A 13,525-nucleotide genomic window follows, 5' to 3' on the forward strand; every position below is an offset into this window, starting at 1 on the left:
GTCGGTGCTTGCTCATTAATCTAAAAAACACCAGATTTTAAAAGGACTATGCTGTTTCGCACTTTTATCTTGATTTGCTACACGAAAAAAAATTAATTTCAATATTCCACAGCGAATCTTACGAAATAATGACATTTTCTAGTTAAAGATGGTTAGAAATAATTGTTCAATTATTCTTCTAATGCTTCAATTTCTAGAACTTTGGAAGAATTTAACATACAGGGTTTGATTGAAAAGTAATGAGCCTTGTTTTTTTAAGCGGTTGATCGCTTGGCAGACGCTCGGCGCGGGAAGCCCTGTATTGGCCTATATTTTTCTTCCACAAAGTACCGCTTCAAAAGGTTATTAAATAAACTATTTAACTAGATTCTAAATACCCCCAGTAGAGGTAAATCATAAGAAATGTTACATTTTCTTCATTAAAATGAAGTTTTAATCCTAAGCTTAATTTAGTTTTGGTTGAATTGCTTAACATTAATCTGTTCATTATAATATCATAAACTGTAAGAAATACAGCATTTTTAGTTAATTAATGAATAAATAAAAAAATGAATTTCTACGCGTAAAAAATGGTTCATTAATGAAGCCTCATGTCCGATTTTTTTTTTATAAAAGCACTAGCAAACGCTGTTACGCCGTTAAGCAAAGTATAGACCTCTTCTATTCGCCTTTTCTCTGCTCACCATCTCTCTGCTTAGCTCACTCGCTGAAATTCAAATTTATCGAACAAGATTCGCCGCACAATCGTGGCCACTTGCTAAAATTTGGCGAAAAAAGGGGCCTAATATGGAACAAATGAGCAAATCAGCAGATATACTCGGATGATAGAAATCAGAGAGCATACACTTTTCATCTTTGCTTTGCCGCCTATTTTCGCTTAGTGAAGATAAGGAGGGGATGGTTCCATGTGTAGAAGTCCACGCAAGTGGGCACAGTTACTGATCGCCATTCACTTGGGAGTGATCAGGACGATTCTTCTGCATATGGTTCAAGCAGTTCACAACGTCCGGGATTAGCCCACGTATCCTCTGGGTAGCTTCCGAACACCCGTTCGGGAATGAGCTAACGTGAGAAGGCGAAGCATTCCAGGATAGCTGGTTGTGCGTTGGGTTTGGGACCCGCCATTTAAAAATCCCCCCCAATGAAAAGAACTGCAAAACCTCGGATGAGAACTGCCTTTACTGATGACGACCCCTGCAAACGAATGGGGAAGGTGCCTCTGTTTGATGTCTTCGTGAGAGTAAAGGCTGGCATCACTGCCATCCAAGAGATGCGATGGACGGGGCAAGGTAAGAAAAACATAGGACCTTGCGACGTCTACTACAGCTGCCATGTAAGGGAGCGCAAATTCGGTGTCGGATTTGTTGTGGGAGAGAGACTTCGTCGCCAATTACTGTCGTTCACTCCGGTGGTCGAGCGTCTCGCAATAATCCGCATCAAAGCGCGATTTTTTAACATCTTGCTAATTTGCGCCCACGCCCCGACGGAAGAGAAGGACGATGCGACCAAAGATTCCTCCTATGAGCGCTGCCCCCGCCACGACATAAAAATCGTGCTTGGCGACTTAAACGCCAGGGTAGGCAAGGAGGAAGTTTTTGGTCCCACAGTCGGAAAATTCAGAGAGACGTATTATCCAAAAGAAGGAACGAGAGGCCGAAATACGTGAGTGCGAAGAGCTTGAGATGCTGGTCAACAGGAACAACGCCCGAAAATTCTACCAGAAAGTTCGGCGGCTTACAGAAGGTTTTAAGACCGGGGCGTTTTCCTGTAAGAATAAATACGGTGAACTGGTGACCGACGTACAGAGCAATCTTAAATTATGGAGCGAACACTTCTCGAACCTGTTAAACAGTGACAGCTGCGCATGTCACAGAGAATGTGAAGATCCCGATACCCCAATCGTTGACGACGGAATTGTCGTCCCGCTACCCGACCATGACGAGGTGAGAATAGCAATATCACGGCTAAAGAATAACAAAGCCGCGGGCGCCGACGGACTGCCGGCTGAGCTATTCAAACATGGCGGCGAGGAGCAGGTAAGGTGCATGCATCAGTTTCAATACAAAATATGGTCGGATGAAAGCATGCCTGCCAATTGGAATTTAAGTGTGTTTTGCCCAATCCATAAGAAGGGCGATCCTGCAATCTGTGCCAATTACCGCGGGATTAGTCTTCTAAATATCGCCTATAAGGTTCTAGCGAGCGTATTGTGTGAAAGGCTGAAGCCCACCGTCAACCAACTGATTGGACCTTATCAGTGTGGCTTTAGACCTGGAAAGTCTACCATCGACCAAATATTTACAATACGCCAAATCTTCGAAAAGACCCACGAAAGGAGAATCGACACACTCCATCTTTTCGTCGACTTCAAAGCTGCATTCGACAGTACGGAAAGGAGTTACCTGTATGCCGCGATGTCTGAATTTGGTATCCCCGCAAAACTAATACGGCTATACAAGATGACGTTGCTCAATACCAGCAGCGCCGTCAGAATTGGGAAGGACCTCTCCGAGCCGTTTGATACCAAACGAGGTTTCAGACAGGGTGACTCGCTGTCGTGTGACTTCTTTAACCTGATGTTGGAGAGCATCGTACGAGCCGCAGAACTTAATCGCTCAGGCACAATATTTTATAAGAGCGTACAATTGTTGGCGTATGCCGATGATATTGATATCATCGGCCTTAACAACCGCGCTGTTAGTTCTGCCTTCTCCAAACTGGATAAAGAGGCAAAGCGAATGGGTTTGGTGGTGAACGAGGACAAAACGAAGTACCTCCTGTCTTCAAACAAACAGTCGGCGCACTCGCGTATCGGCACTCACGTCACTGTAGACAGTTATAATTTCGAGGTTGTAAAAGACTTCGTTTATTTAGGAACCAGCATTAACACCGATAACAATGTCAACCTTGAAATCCAACGTAGAATCTCTCTTGCCAACAAGTGCTACTTTGGACTAAGTAGGCAACTGAGCAGTAAAGTCCTCTCTCGACGAACAAAACTAACACTCTACAAGACTCTCATCATGCCCGTCCTAACGTATGGCGCAGAAGCTTGGACGAGGACAATATCCGATGAAGCGACGCTTGGAGTGTTCGAGAGAAAGATTCTGCGTAAGATTTTTGGACCTACGGCTGCGTTGGCTGGGTGATGTCGTTGGAAAGATCAGGTGGAGAAGGACTTGGCTTCACTTGGTGTGTCCAATTGGCCCCGGTTAGCACGAGAAACAAACGACTGGCACGCTTTGTTAAACTCGGCCAAAATCGTGTAAGCGGTTATAGCGCCAATTAAGAAGAAGAAGAAGATAACAATCCCACAAAGAACAATATTTTGAATAAATGTTCCTTTTGTTTTAAAATTTTTAATAATAATAAGAAATAATTGGTAAATTTGATTACTGCAGGCTGATAGCAAACATTACAAGGTGTTATAGCACTAAATAACAGCACTCCTATAGATTGAGTAACTTGCAACATATTTTAGTTTGAAAATTAATTTTCTGATTTTTTAGCACATTCTGGCCTATAGACACACCTCTTTTGTAAGTCCATGCAATTTATTGCGAAGCAAACCTCTCAAGAGAGATTAGCTTCAAAATGCGAAAAACTCTATGCAAATCAGAGCATTATGTGCATAGTTATTAGCGTACAGACATGTTCTGCGACCTTATTTTATAAGATGTAGAAGTTTGCTATTAGCGGTGGAAATAAAGGGCGACATAGCTAAGGCGTAAGCTAAGTTGGGGAGAGTGTAAGCACTCACTCAGTTTACTACATTGTTGAGGTAATTGCTTGCACGACTGGCATTCAAGCAATAATGATGATGAATAACTTCATTGTATTCAAACACATACACACAAATTTCCACACCTAAAATGCTAATGGTTTCCATAGCACTCATTTCCCAAACGTTCGTGGTCATTGTTTTAGGAAAACACGTCTAATTAATCTTCAGAAGACATAATTTCACACGCACATACACAACGCGCACTCAACTCATAAATGAAAGCTAAGGTCTTACAATTATACTTAAGCACTAAGACTTTGTATGTAGGTATATGTAAACATTTCAATGAAAATTTGCTAGCGAAAATTGCCAAACAAAATATTACTTTAGTTATGTAGCTAAGAAAATTAAAAATACTACAATATTTATCTAGGCATACACCCATATGTACGTATATGTACAATATATACAAAAATAAATTATCATACATTATAAACTATTAGCTCACTACTTACATTCGTTTGTATGTGTATTTTGAGGCCGCTTTAAGAAAACTAGGCGAAAAAATAAAATTGAAGCAGTAGCTGCTGCGCTTACTGTTGCGTGATGGGCGAGCAAACGTTTCTATTAGCAATATATGTATGTATGTATTTATGTATAATATTTGTCACCTTAGCTCTGTGTTTTGTTGATTTTGACGTCTGAGCGCTTGATGACGCGATTAATTACGTCTAATTTGCAAATGTCTGTAATATACTATAAGTGTATATATTTATGAGTGCCCGTGTACGCTCGCTGCTGCCAATGGTAATGACGATGGCGATGGCGATGGCGATGAGAGCGATTGTGTAAGCAAACTAGCAACTACCGTAAAATGTAGTGTGCTTATCGGCGTTGCTTGCGCCAAATGGACGTGCAAATTCAGTCAACTGGAATAAGAATACGAAAACACTTACTATTTACTACCACAACAAATGTCACAGGCTTGAAGAGTGAATGGGGCGGAGGAGGGAGAGGGTGTGGATTGATGTGTGAAAAATATAAGAATTTATGAATGAAAATCGTACATGTTTATTATGTTAAGAAACATTTGCATGGGGATGGAAAAAACATTTATTACTCGATTAATGTATGAACTGATTAATTGCAAGATTAAACAATTATTTATATATTATTTTTTTAATAATTGGCGTTTACACGCTTTTTGGATACTTGGCCGAGCTCCTCCTTCTACCTGGTGTGAGTCAGAATGGAGGGGCCTACAGTTTTAAGCCGACTCCGAATGTCAAGTGGTTTTTTATGAGGAGCATTTTCATGGCAGAAATACACTCGGAGGCTTGCCATTAAGTGCCGAAGGGCGAGCGCTATTAAAAATGTCTATCATTTTAGTGTTTCATGCACGGAGATTCGGATCTACGCACTTCCAAAGGGTAGCCACGCACCAACCCATTCGGTCACGGCGACCGCTAATGTATTGCAATTAAATTCAAGGTATTAATCGATTTATAAAATGTACTTTAAGTGATGAACTCTATTGGGTGTTCTTGCAAATGTCATATTTTCAAAATTGGTATTAAATGGAATACTGAATGCTATTTTCTGACAGATGGTATTTAATGAATGGAGTTGAAAAAAAAATTATCGATTAAACAGCATTTTCGATTATTTCTGTTTCTAATGCTACAAAAATGGCTTTCTTTAAAGTTTTCAATAAAAATTTTTTTATTTAAATATGTAAGTTTGTAAAAAAGTAAAAAAAAAAAAATATAATAGCTTTTTGGTTTTTAACCTGCTTTGACTTTCCTGATACTTTCTTTCCAAAATAATCATTCTGCTGGTAGTTTTGATTAAAAATAGTGGTAAGACTCTAAGAAGTTGAAGCGTTTTTTTTTTACGCACAAACATAATTATCATTTTGGTAAGTTTTAAGAGGAGATAAGGTAGCAATATTCAAATATTATCAAATTTAAAGAATTTCCTAATTAATCGATTAACGATTAGTTTAACAAGAACAAGAAACCCGATTCACTTAAATTGCTTACTGACACAAATACTCGATTATTGCTATTCATTTCATTTATCTCGCCATCCCTACATAATTTAGGTTAGGTTGAATTGGTTATCTTGCAGGCAAGCATAGGCTGGTTAGGACCATAGCAATAGAGTTCACTAGTTATGTGTTTTGTGTGAAATAGTCCACCCGCAAGGTGCCTATTTCTATTGTGAATTTAATGAGGCATTTCCAGCCCACTGCTGACTTGTCTTCAAATCAATTAAACTGTGGTGTCCCAGATATGTTTTGAATAACGCAGGACAACCGCAAAGGAGATGATCAACAGTTTTCCTTGAGCCCTACTTTCTACATTTCCTGCAATTCTCGCAGTCGCTGGGCTATGTCCCGTCAGCATGCCTATCAGAGTTCTAAATACAATCCCTTCGTGTTAGTGATAGTATAAATCGAGCACGACTGTGATCGTCATGCTTAGACATGATCTTAGCATTCCTGCAAGTGGACAAATTCTTCCATATTGTCCCGAATTTTTTAGTTTGTTAAATAATATCTGTATTGACTTTGGTATTGCCTGGACAAAATCCGAGTATAGAGGGACGCCATTTTTCGCTATATCGTGTATTATCTCGTTCCCTTCAATTCCATTATGGCCCTGAAGCCAAAGAAATGTAACAACCTTTCTACTGCCTCCCTGCTCTGAAAAACGACGTTATACTAAACGATGTAATTGCTTTAATGACTGGGTGACGATCTATGTAAAAGTTGACCTTGCAGTTGGTCGCATTAGTGTCGCAAGCTAGGTCTGTCTGGAGTACACCGTAGTGATGTGGGAGCTTATACGACTTCCTTAGGTCTAACTCTGCACGTTATATCCCACTGTCGCTTACTCCGCTAGTAATTTTAGAAACGCTCATATAAAAGTAAGTTCCGTTTGAAGCTAAAGCCCTTATGCCATCCTTCCTTTTCGATAGTAATTTTGAACCTTTTTCCCCTTTTAAGAACTGGAAACATATAGCCCATATTAACTGTATTGTTCCAGTTTGTTGAACTATGATATGTTCATAGGTCCTGTGTGAGAGTTAATATCAGGTTTTTAGCCGTCCTGTAATTCCCTACCTATGTATCGGGTGTTTTTTAAGAGCTTAAGAACTTGAAATGGTGTTACTAAACATAAATATTGTCGGAATGAAATTGTTTTATTATAATCTGGTAGATAATTTCATGGTAATTATATTTTGAATAAGATATCCGGGATATATCAGCCCATCTATGAGTTACATGGTCCCCATGATCAGTCCAATTTTTGACTACTTTTCCCAATAAATCTGACCGTATGGCGTCAATGATGGGTTGAATATTGGTTTACAATGCTTCAAGAGTTACTAATTTATCGGCATAAATCAATGACTTCACATAGCCCCATAAAAAGTAGTACAGAGGCTTTAATCCCCCGAACGAGTGGGCCAGTAAGTAGTTCCACTTCTGGGAAGAAAGTTGTCACCAAATGGATTTCGCAATAAATCGATTGGTAAGCGTGCAAGCATCGATGTTTATTAGCTGATTAATTTTTGGAAACAAAAATTCAGTCAGCATGGCTCGATAGTCCTCGCCATTCACCATAGAGGCAAGTTTGCTTATTGACGTAGCCATTTAACCAGAAATGAGCGTAAAATGGACGAAGTGATCTATGAACTTCGCGATAAGATTTTTTTTTTCAAAGTAAATTTCAACAATTTCGAAGAGTTTTTTCAGCGATTAACTATTCAAGATAACTTAGCAAACCGTACTAAAAAAGAATGTCAACACAGTTTGCCGCTCTTAGCTGTCAAACCATAGAGTAAGATCGGGTATTGTGGGCTATTCGGGTAATGTGGTCAACGTCTGTGTTTTTCATAATAACGAACATGCACTAGAAAGTTTTCTTATGAACTTCAAAATTCATGTAGCGGATTTTTTACGCTGCTCGACTTTTTAATGTCTATTTTTAGAGTGCGAGAGTTCAGATAGAATTATTAAACTATTCTGCATTATTTAATGCGGTAAAAAAGTCTTTTTAAATTATTTAAAAAAAAAAAGTGTGTAATACTTTTTTCTTGTAAGTGGTACAGTGGCTAATGTGGGCTAGTGAGTGTCGGGTATTGTGAACTAGTAGCCCACATTACTCCCTTAGTATTTTCCTAATTCTCGTTAATTTTCCTGTCTTTTATTTTTCAATTATACATATTTCGATATGCCGAAAATGGAAAAATAAGGAAATGGGACGCCGGAATGATAAAAAAGCCATTGTAGCTGTTAGGATTGAGGAGATGAGCACACTTTTTGCATCTAAGTTTTTTGATGTGCCGCGCTTTACATTGCAAAGAACGGCAAGAAGTAATGCAATCGATAGCTTGCTTTAAAAACCTCACTTAAACGTAAGCCAATACTGGACGAAGCCACAGAAAAATACCTTGTAAAATATGCATTCGAAATGGAATCAAGACTTTGCGGCCTCACAAGACACGCTATTCGTTTCCTGCCGTTTAAATTAGCGGAAAGAAATGAAGTGCCAAACAAATTTTCGGTCCTTAAGCAATGTGCAGAGAAAGGTTGGCTGCAAGAATTCCTGCACAGGCACAAAAAATGAGCTTGGTTTTCGCTCTCCAACGGGAACGTGTTTTAATAGAGCAATGGGTTTCGCAAAAGAAAATGTAACGATGTTCTTCGATTAACTTGGGCAAGAGTATGAGAAACACAAATTTTCACCACCTGCTATACGAAATAAGGATTTATATTTACCTAGGATTAATATTTTTTTTTCAAAGATGGTTGGCTCATTAAGGAGGTCATTAATTATATTAAAAAAAAATGTATGAATAAATTCATTGGCTTATTAATAACTCTTATTTTTGATTATTATTATTATTATTGATGAATTTATCTAGTGGCCCACTTTTCCCGCTAATGTGGCCCAGTACCCACCATTTTTCTTTTCCTCAACTTTTAAGGTGGTTTCAGTTTTTCTATATTATCAGACGAAAACGATTATATTAGGGTATATTTTGCAATAAAATGTGAGGATAATTCAATATTTGTTAGAAAGAAAAAAATATCGCTTTTTCATTACAATTATTTTGGCTGTAATTAATATCAAGGTAAAATGGTGCCCACAATACCCGACTTTACTCTAAATATCGATAGCGATAGTTTTCATGCAGCTAAAAAACACCCGATACTTATATGAGTATGTAGAATAGGTGTAAACTTCCACTAAATTGGCTTTGTTATTAACCTCGTGCTATGGAGGGAATGGCAACTGTTTTCCAAACAGAAGTTTTTGCCATCCTGAAAGTAGCCGAATGGATAATCGAGAGTAGATGGAGCGGGAAACATATTGGGGTTTTCAGTGACAGTCAGGCTGCACTGAAGGCCCTGGAGAACGCGAAGCAAACCTCAAAGATTGTTCAATAATGTAAGAAGAAGCTCAATTCTGTCGCAAGACAAAACAGGCTTGTACTTATATGGGTTCTGGGACACTCCGGTGTTCAAGGAAACGAAACTGCCGACGAATTGGCCAACCGTGGATCAGCGGTGCCCCCACAGAGGCCAGAGCCAATAATCGGAATCAGTTCCGCAGGAATCAAGAATTGGATCAGCGATTATGTAGGCAATCTACATAAAGAGCGATGATCCGGTCTAGAACGCTGCAGAACTGCATAGTGTTTTGTGACAAGTCCGAACAGAAAACTGTCAAACTTTCTACTAAAACTTAGAAGGAAAAACATTCGGTTGATGGTCGGCATCATTACAGGACACAACCCATGGGGTCAGCATATGACCACCATTGGAATCATCGAGGACCCGGTATGCCTGTCATGCTTGGAGGAGGCGGATGGCACTGAGCACTTTCTCTGTGAGTGTCCTGCCTTTGCTAGAGCACGACTACGAGTATTGGGTTCCGATGTCATGAGAATGAGTAATATTCGTTCTCTAAAACTGGAGGATATTTACAGATTTACCAAAGAATCTGGAAAATTCTCAAGAAGACTAACTATCTCTATCTCTGTCTCTATTCTTTCCTATCTCTTTCTCTGATATTTTTCTCCTTCCCTCCTTGACTATCTACCCCCTTTCCAAAGCTTTTAATACAATGGCCTCTTTAGCCTGAGTGTTTTAGCAGCCACCAAATCTCCTGGTGCTCCTTGACTCGGCCTTTTCAAATTTCAGTTTCAAATTTTTATTAACCTCGTCAGACCCTTGGAACACATACCTATGTATGGCCACCTTTTACTATTTTCTCTAAAAGCTATGTTTAAACAGAATGTGTGAGAGGAGAATATAAGTCTGATAGCAAATGATTAAGAACTCAACTACAAGCATTTCAATCAGATGAAAATCTTGCAGCTACACACTAGAGAATCTAAGACACTATTCGCGTAGGGTTTGCTTATTACTTGGGTCTCAGGGATGTCCAACCAAATGAATTTTTTTTCAAGGAAACGACTCTTTAAATTTGTATTCAGTCATTTGTAGTCATTATGCACAAAAGTAAACTTGAGTTCTGAGTAGAAGTCGGAAGGTTTAGACCGAGCCTTGGGGTTAAACATTTAGCTTCAGCCTCGTTTCAATTTCGTATTCATAATACTATGTTGTTCAATGAGTATTACGAGTTTGATAAAAAAGGGCGTTTCTACTAAGCTAAATTTCTTTTGTGTAGGTACCCTCTTCATTTGAACTTATGTGAAGTTTCATTTCAATCTGTCAATTCATTCTTTGTTTACAAGTCATTTGGTATCGACGCGTCACAGTATTTTCTACGATAGAAAAAATCAAGCAGTGGTTGCATTTTTACTTTTGGGTGGTTTAAAAGCAAAGTAAATTTATGAAAGAATTTTAAAAGTGTTTAAGAACTTATCGTCATCAATTAGTATAGCAGAAATATGGGTTGCTGAATTTAAACGCGCCCGTGCAAGCCTTGAAGCCTTGGGTCTATCAAGCTAATTCTAAAATCAAAATCAGAGGCTACAGAGTGATGTAAACCTGCTTCTTCGGCTCCGAAACGAGTTCGTGTTCGCTTTGTCATTTTATGAAGAAAGAAAGCTTTTTGATTGGTAAAAATATTTTTTACATTTCTTTTTAATCAGCCCTTATTTGTGATCTTATCAGAATGAATGTATCTCGAGGCTATTTCCAAGTTCAAAAGACGCCTTGTATTAAGATACTTAGGGGTATATCTATATCTATGCATATGAGTACAAGAGTAGAAGATGGTAGGTAGACAAGTAGTTGAAATGGTCCAGTCTGGCACTCCCCAGCAGCCGTTTTGATACCATTTTGAGACCTCCAACCAGCAGATATCTACAGCCAGTCATAGCTGTTGATATATTGGAGAATATTGATTGGACTTAGATTGTAGCATTACCCCAGGCTTTCAAAAAAAGGAGCACCCAGTGACCTCAATCGTCTAACTACCAAACTCGGACATTTACAGAGAAAGTGCTCAACAGTCTCCTTCTGTGAAAGGTCCCCACAGCTTTTGCAATGGGGATTCTAATGGTAAACCTAGCTTTTCTGTGTGTGTCGATCGTTCAATGACTGGTAAACACAGCTACGAGGTTGGAAATTAAATTACATGAAGTCCGCAGAACTTTCCTATTATACTGTGGTCAAAGGGTTTTCAAATAGCACACGAAGAAATGGAGATCCATTTTTCTGAGAAATAAGTTGTGCGATTCCCCTTTAACAACAGAAGAGAGTAAAAGAGTTGAGAAATTTTCATATTTCCGAACACGTTTTCTATAGTGCACGTTTTCTTTTAAATGCAGTTTTTAGTTCTTTGAAGAGCGGTTTTAGGCGACCATCGATTTAGTTCATTTACCCTTGGAAGAAGATAGATTAAGGGTGGTTAAATTTCAAGGGCCGATGTTGAATGTGAACCACACCTGAACGTCAACGACACCGTTGGACTTCTTCCTTTGGGGTTATTTGAAAGAAAAGATGCACATCGATAAGCCAGCAACAATTCAAGAGCTAAAAGATGAGATAATTCTGCACATTAACGGCATATGTAGAACCTCAATTATGCCTCAGCGTCATCGAAAATTTGGACCATCGGATGGAGGTGTGCCGCCGAGGCCGCGGCGGCCATTTGGCCGATATTTTATTCCATACCTAATTGAGCTATACCAATATTATCATAATAAAGAGAAATTACAATAATTTCTTAAAAAAATTGTATTTTATTCAAAATCAACACCGACCCTTGAAACTTAACCACCCTTTAAAACTTCGATAAATTTTCATCAAAATTTCAAACTTTTTAATCAGAATCTTTTACAAAAATTTGGGTATGTAGCTTATACAAATATTATCTATACATATAAAGGGCCCGCCATCTATCGTTACGGATTTGAACTAGGTATTATTTGAAGAATGGTAACGCTTAGCTGTCATCTGATTTGACAGAAAATTAGTTTTATTCTTCCGCTGAACGAAAATGGTTGTGTATACGCTCAAAGAACGCTGGGAAATATTGCGACATTACTTTGAAAATCGTGGCCATGTTGCAGAATGTGTACGAAAATTACGTACGGCAATGGGAAGAAGAAAAGCACCGAATGAAGCGTATGTGCGTTACTTTGCGAAAAACGTAAGAGAAACTGGGTTGCTTATTGACGCTACAATCGAAAATGTGCTGAAAAATTGGACCGATCGTATGGGATGGTGCATGGCTAGCCGAGGCAGCCATATGAATGAAGTTGTGTTCCATCATTAACCGGAAGGTTTGTACTTCAAAATAAAAAAAACAGTTCGGAAAAATATTGAGTAGTTTCTTTTTTATAGCATTTTTAATTCCGTAAAGTTATATGGCGGACCCTGTATAATTGGCGCGTACACCTCTGTTATGTGTTTGGCTGAGCTCCTCCTCCTATTTGTGGCATGCATCTTGATGTTGTGCCACAAATGGAGGGGCCTACAGCTTTAAGCTGACTACAAACGGCAAATGGTTTTCAATGAGAATCTTTTTCATGGCAGAAATACACTCGGAAGCTTGCCATTGCCTACCGAGAGGTAACCGCCATTAGGAAAACACTTTTTCTATCATTTGGTGTTTCATGCACCGAGATTCAAAATAAAAAAGCTTTCAGATAACTGTACTAAGTCTTAGAGTAATATACACAGATTCATATGGAACACAAAACTAAATAATTTATTTCGTTTACTGTGATCTTATCAAAATTCTTTTTAAGCTCACTGATAGTAGCGAAAGCGTCTCAATGAATTGGATCGTTATTTGATTTTATGCAGAGTTATATATTAAGTTTTATATTTTCGTAAATACTATAAGAGTTTCGAAATTAAGTTATTTTTAATTCAAAAGTAAGAGTTTGTGACTTATATTCTCTCTTTGTCGTCAAATGATTGCAAGAGCTGTTCTTTTTAGTTTCGCTTGTCAGCAAAAGATGCTGACTGCTCTGCAGGCTCACTCTTAATCACTTTTATACATTTCTGCGCATTTTTTGCCTGGTTGCTTTCTAAGATTAGATTTTATGCGTTTATTCTTCTTTTTTTTATTACAAATATTTGCATTGCCTACTTTCAGGCGCACAAATTTTCATTTTAATTATAGTCATGTGTGCGTGTGTGTGTGTGTGCGTTTGAATGCCAAAGTTCTTGACTATGAGCACGGAATGAAGAAGAAAATTGGAATTACCACACACATGTAGGCATGTCTGTATAGGTGTGTTTCTGTGTGCTGAAAGCATCAGCGTGCGAGTATGCAAATTTTGCACATATAAACTTAGAAGAAT

At 38.5% G+C, this 13,525-nt stretch overlaps 1 protein-coding gene across 3 annotated transcripts in view; it reads right to left on the reverse strand.

Moving 5' to 3' along the window:
* Positions 1-13,525, reverse strand: part of LOC128867439 (ras-related protein Rab-3) — a 74,308-nt gene that overhangs the window by 59,113 nt on the left and 1,670 nt on the right. The window contains exons 2-3 of one of the 3 annotated variants that reach the window (XM_054108640.1): positions 4,396-4,653; positions 4,240-4,320 (exon numbers count right to left, since the gene is read on the reverse strand). The exons of 1 other annotated variant lie outside the window; for it this stretch is intronic. The gene's annotated coding sequence lies outside the window, so the exon portion shown is untranslated. Of the gene's footprint in view, positions 1-4,239; positions 4,654-13,525 lie in introns of all 3 variants that reach the window. One more of the 3 variants, XM_054108639.1, reaches the window with a different exon arrangement.

Source organism: Anastrepha ludens, chromosome 6 (assembly GCF_028408465.1).
Source record: "Anastrepha ludens isolate Willacy chromosome 6, idAnaLude1.1, whole genome shotgun sequence".
In the NCBI taxonomy this organism is placed as follows: Eukaryota; Metazoa; Arthropoda; class Insecta; order Diptera; family Tephritidae; genus Anastrepha; species Anastrepha ludens.